At 42.4% G+C, this 6325-nt stretch overlaps 1 long non-coding RNA gene across 1 annotated transcript in view; it reads right to left on the bottom strand.

The window, feature by feature from the left end:
- The window catches only part of LOC118763204, an 18261-nt gene continuing 11936 nt past the window's right edge, over nucleotides 1–6325 (bottom strand). Inside the window, exon 4 of the long non-coding RNA XR_004998954.1 lies at nucleotides 1–234. This is a non-coding gene — a long non-coding RNA (uncharacterized LOC118763204). The remainder of the gene's footprint in view (nucleotides 235–6325) is intronic.

The raw sequence follows: 6325 nt of genomic DNA on the forward strand, positions 1-6325 counted from the left end.
CGCTTGAAGCATTGTGTATTGTTTGTAAAGAATAAAATGTTTTGAATGGTACAACAATGCACTATAATACAAAAAAAGTGGACTATATACCTGTCCATCTAAGAATATATGAAGAAGGAATTGTATTCCGAAATATCATTGGACAATAGATAACTAAATTACAATAGGTATATAGTCCATTATTTGTATTATAGTGCATTGTTGTACCATTCAAAACTTTTTATTCTTTATAAACTTAATTATAAAAATATAACAGGATTTTTTTTAAATACCGAATGGTTATGAGAGCGATGTGTTACGTTCCAAAACCTCTCACAGAAATAATTAAAATCTGAAAACATAAATATCCATCGGCCGCTGAAACCCGGATATACTGAGGAGTGTGCGATATAAATTTACATATCACGTCACGTCACGTGACCGACTAGGCTATCAGATGTTGCTATACATCGCTGGTCACAATGCACTTCGCATTGTTTTAGTCTTCAAATGACGCCGCCCCGCTGGCTAAGCGAGCAGGCCAACAGGAGAAAGAGTGAGAGAAAGTTGTGGCGAGAGAGTACAGCAGGAATCGCCACCACCTCCTGCCAGAGCCTCGTGGAGCTTTGGGTGTTTTCACTCAATAAACACTCACAACGCCCGGTCTGGGAATCGAAACCGCGATCCTACGACCGCGAGTCCGCTGTCCTAATCACTGGGCCATTGCACCTCTACAAATTTACATATATTTGCCAGAAAAATCCGCGATGTACTGAGTGCGCGATAGGTGAATCGCGATATGGCGAGGGACTACTGTATTACCTTTTCAGGCAGGACCACCATACATCGGCGACTTGCCCGGCCTTTCAATATTTCACCAGGTTACACATTTTTGATATTTGAATGGACTAGAGCAGTTGTTTTCAATCGAAGTCCATGTGGCCCCTGAGGATCCATATAAGATTTGGGGGGCCCACGAAAGAAAGTAGTAAATTAGGAATCCACATAAACCCCGGAAAAAACTTTTGTTTTAGATGTATGAATTGGTGTGTAATGCAAGAAATAGCCAAGTTTCTTCCTTTGACATTTTATATAGTTTAGCTTACACAAGTCAATGTATGAAAAGCAAAATAGGAATTTTGAAATAAGCATAAAAATAGGCGCAGGAGTGGCTGTGTGGTAAGTAGCTTGCTTACCAACCACATGGTTCCGGGTTCAGTCCAACTGCGTGGCACTTTGAGCAAGTGTCTTCTATTATAGCTTCGGGCCGACCAAAGCCTTGTAAGTGGATTTGGTAGACGGAAACGGAAAGAAGCCCGTCGTATATATGTATATATATATATATATATAACGGGAAGCTTTATGAAAATAAACAAAAGACGAAGGCAGGTGGAAAACAAACGAACAATTGTATTAGTATGGCGCTCAGGAAATATAAATAAAACAAGTCTTTAACGTTTCGAGCCTACGCTCTTCAACAGAAAGATACACAGAGAGAGAAAAACACAGAAAGAAGGAGAGAAAAAAAAATGCGTGCAGTAGCTAACGAATCAACATGGCGATCTGATTTCGGCCAGAGGTCAAAGATCAAACATGAGACGCGAGAGCGAAATGAGGGGAGATAATAGGGTTGATAAATATATATATATATATGTGTGTGTGTGTGTGTTTGTGTGTCTGTATTTGTCCCCCCAACATCGATTGACAACCGATGCTGGTGTGTTTATGTCCCCGTTACTTAGCGGTTCGGCAAAAGAGACCAATAAAATAAGTACTAGGCTTACAAAGAATAAGTCCTGGGGTCGATTTGCTCGACTAAAGGCGGTGCTCCAGCATGGCCGCAGTCAAATGACTGAAACAAGTAAAAAAAAAAACTAGCTTTTAAACATCGAATGACTCATAGGGGTTCACCAGAAGAAAATTGTAATCAAAGGGGTCCATGGATGAAAAAAGGCTGAGAACCCCAGAGCTAGGTTATATAAAATGCAGTGTTTTACTCAAGAGCACAACGCGTCCCCCGGACAAGAAACTGGTAACACAACATTAAGAACAGGATTCCGGCAACCCTAACCACTAAGACACGCCCCTCCACCAGCTGTAGTAGTAATTTATATAATATAGGAAGCACTCCGTCGGTTACGACGACGAGGGTTCCGGTTGATCCGAATCAACGGAACAGCCTGCTCGTGAATTAACGTGCAAGTGGCTGAGCACTCCACAGACACGTGTACCCTTAACGTAGTTCTCGGGGATATTCAGCGTGACACAGAGTGACAAGCTGGCCCTTTGAAATACAGGTACAACAGAACAGAAGTAAGAGTGAGAGAAAGTTGTGGTGAAAGAGTACAGCAGGGATCACCACCATCCCCTGCCGGAGCCGCGTGGAGCTTTAGGTGTTTTCACTCAATAAACACTGACAACGTCCAGTCTGGGAATCGAAACCGCGACCCTACGACCGCGAGTCCGCTGCCCTAACCACTGGGCCATTGCGCCTCCACTTATATAATATAAGTATATAAAGAAAAGACATGAGCTTATAGGGTGTATAGTGTTGCGTACCGTTGTCCATGTATGTGAAAGAGGGCGTACGTGTTTAGGGTGTGTGTGTGTGTGTCTACGTGAGAGTGTATGGCTTCTTAATGGAGTGTTTCAGAGAGAAAAAGCACTCCGGCACTCCGCTCCCTAATCGCCTGATGTAAGGGTTGCGTAACCCAACCGCCCACCCACCCGTGACAATCACTCCTCCAAACACTGCATTACATGAGTGTGATGTATCAGTAAGTCCTTTCTTCCTTCCATCTTTCTTTTAATCACCACCACCACCACCACCACCACCACCACCACCACCAAACCATACCACCCTAGTATTTCCCCACCCGCCGCATCATCTCCCTTCCGCAATCCATGCAGTAACAGCCACGTGGTAGTACTTCCGTATGACACACGGAATGTATCTTTTTATTTATTTATGATAAGATGATGCTTTTTGTGATGATAGTAACGATGGTGGTGGTGGTGGTGGTGGTGGTGGTGGTAGTTTGGTGTTTGTTGAGGTAGTAGCGACAGTGATGGAGGTGAAGATAGTGGTGGCGGTGATGGTGGAAACTGATTGTGATGCTCGAGTTCATGACGATAATGATGATAATGGTGGTGATGATGGTGGTGATGATGATGGTGATGATGATGATGATGATGATGATGATAATGATGATGATGGTGGTGGTGGTGGTGTTGGTTGTGGTGGTGGTGGTAGTGGTGGTGGTGATGGTGGTGATGGTGGTGGTGGTGGTGGTGATGGTAGTGGTGGTGGTGATGGTGGTGGTGGTAGTGGTGGTGGTGATAGTGGTGGTGGTGGTGGTGGTGGTGGTAATGGAAATTGTGATTGTAATACTGATGTTCATGACGATGATGATGATAGTGGTGGTGGTGGTTTTGGTCTCGGTGTTGGAGGTGATGATGATGGTGGTGGTGGCGAGGTGGTGATGGTGGTAGTAGTGGTGGAAATAGTAGTTGTGATGATGATCATGACGATCATGATCATGATGGTGATGATGATGATGATAGCGGTGATGTTGGTGGTGAACAATGGCGAATTTGCTGATAACGTTGTGTTAATGATTGTTGCGGGAGAGCGTTAATGACAATGAGGTGGGAGCAGGTGGTGGTAGGAGGAGTTGAGGTGTTTGAAGTGATGATAATGATGGCGATGTTGGCAGTGGTGATGACGGCAAGCTGGCTGAATCGTTAGCATGCCGGGCAAAATGTTTAGCGGCCTTACGTCACTCTTTACGTCAAAACTCTACGTAAAATTTCGCGGCCCCGTACGTACCGTCGAAAAAAATTTTGAGCGGCATTACGTCACTCTTTACGTCAAAACTCCAACGTAAAATTTCGCGGCCCCGTACGTACCGTCGGAAAAAATGTTGACGCTCGACACTCAACTTATATAATAATTGAGTGCCGCGCATACAGTGAAAATCAGTTATACCTCCGAACGACGGGATCTTTTCGGTTTGAACGGCAGTTTTTTCTTACTATTGGGTTCAGTTTGGTGGCTTTTCATTAATAGAGGACTCAGTAGCAATGTAGTTATAAGAAATATGAAACACTGATCCGGATCTTTTTGGTTTGAACGGCAGTTTTTTCGACTATGGGTTCAGTTGGTGGCTTTTCATTAATAGAGGACTCAGTAGCAATGTAGTTCTAAGACATATGAAACACTAATCACGGATCTTTTCGTTTGAACGGCAGTTTTTTCTTACTATTGGGTTCAGTTTGGTGGCTTTTCATTAATAGAGGACTCAGTAGCAATGTAGTTATAAGACATATGAAACACTGATCCCGGATCTTTTTGGTTTGAACGGCAGTTTTTTCTTACTATTGGGTTCAGTTTGGTGGCTTTTCATTAATAGAGGACTCAGTAGCAACGTAGTTCTAAGACATATGAAACACTGATCACGGATCTTTTCGGTTTGAACGGCAGTTTTTTCTTACTATTGGGTTCAGTTTGGTGGATTTTCATTAATAGAGGACTCAGTAGCAATGTAGTTCTAAGATATATGAAACACTGATCCCGGATCTTTTTGGTTTGAACGGCAGTTTTTTCTTACTATTGGGTTCAGTTTGGTGGCTTTTCATTAATAGAGGACTCAGTAGCAATGTAGTTATAAGACATATGAAACACTGATCCCGGATCTTTTTGGTTTGAACGGCAGTTTTTTCTTACTATTGGGTTCAGTTTGGTGGCTTTTCATTAATAGAGGTCAGTAGCAATGTAGTATAAGACATATGAAACACTGATCCCGGATCTTTTTGGTTTGAACGGCAGTTTTTTCTTACTATTGGGTTCAGTTTGGTGGCTTTTCATTAATAGAGGACTCAGTAGCAATGTAGTTCTAAGACATATGAAACACTGATCACGGATCTTTTCGGTTTGAACGGCAGTTTTTTCTTACTATTGGGTTCAGTTTGGTGGCTTTTCATTAATAGAGGACTCAGTAGCAATGTAGTTCTAAGACATATGAAACACTAATCACGGATCTTTTCGGTTTGAACGGCAGTTTTTTCTTACTATTGGGTTCAGTTTGGTGGCTTTTCATTAATAGAGGACTCAGTAGCAATGTAGTTCTAAGACATATGAAACACTGATCCCGGATCTTTTCGGTTTGAACGGCAGTTTTTTCTTACTATTGGGTTCAGTTTGGTGGCTTTTCATTAATAGAGGACTCAGTAGCAATGTAGTTCTAAGACATATGAAACACTGATCACGGATCTTTTCGGTTTGAACGGCAGTTTTTTCTAGCGGTGTCATATGAAATTGTCACCCATAATTATGACCCTAGAATCGATTTATTGCATTTCAATCTGTTTTAGGGTCAGGGTTAGGGTTAGGGGTGGGGGGAAGGGTATCTTTTTTTTCTTCAGAAATGTAAATAAACCCAATCTGTTTCTTAAACGAGGGACATATTCATACGGCACAGAATGCTTTCACCTCAATAGACGTCATTGATTTGTTGAAATTGCAGAAATTGAAGAAAAAATAACAACAAATATCTTACAAACTATAGAATTTTCTCAATAAAACCAAGAGAAAAATATGTTTTGTAAACACATTCTATAAGTATACGAAGTTTAAAAGTGTTTGGATGGTGATGGAAGCACTCCGTCGGTTACGACGATGAGGGTTTCGGTTGATCCGAATCAACGGAACAGCCTGCTCGTGAAATTAACGTGTAAGTGGCTGAGCACTCCACAGACACGTGTACCCTTAACGTAGTTCTCGGGGATATTCAGCGTGACACAGAGAGTGACAAGGCCGGCCCCTTGAAATATAGGTACAACAGAAACAGGAAGTAAGAGTGAGAGAAAGTTGTGGTGAAAGAGTACAGCATGGATCACCACCATCCCCTGCCGGAGCCTCGTGGAGCTTTTAGGTGTTTTCGCTCGATAAACACTCACAACACCCGGTCTGGGAATCGAAATCGCGATCCTATGACCGCGAGTCCGCTGCCCTAACCACTGGGCCATTGCCCCTCCACTTTAAAAGTGTTTAGTTACGTGGAAATTATTTTAAAAAACTGCCGTTCAAACCGAAAAGATCCGAGCGACGAACCTTCTGCAAATCCTAAATGAATATTGATGCTCAGTCCTCATCTTTTTCTTGATCCAAAGCGATTTACTGCAAGTCAATGAAACCCGGGGTAAATAAAACGCCAATGCTCGCGAGATAAAGTATTAGTTGCTGAATTATCTGCCCCTTTGACGTAACGAATATCAACAGTGTATTGTGATATGAAATCCAAATTTTCGATTGTAGAGCAAAATTCAACGGTTTTATGATCGAAGA

Source organism: Octopus sinensis, linkage group LG4 (assembly GCF_006345805.1).
Source record: "Octopus sinensis linkage group LG4, ASM634580v1, whole genome shotgun sequence".
Taxonomy (NCBI): Eukaryota; Metazoa; Mollusca; class Cephalopoda; order Octopoda; family Octopodidae; genus Octopus; species Octopus sinensis.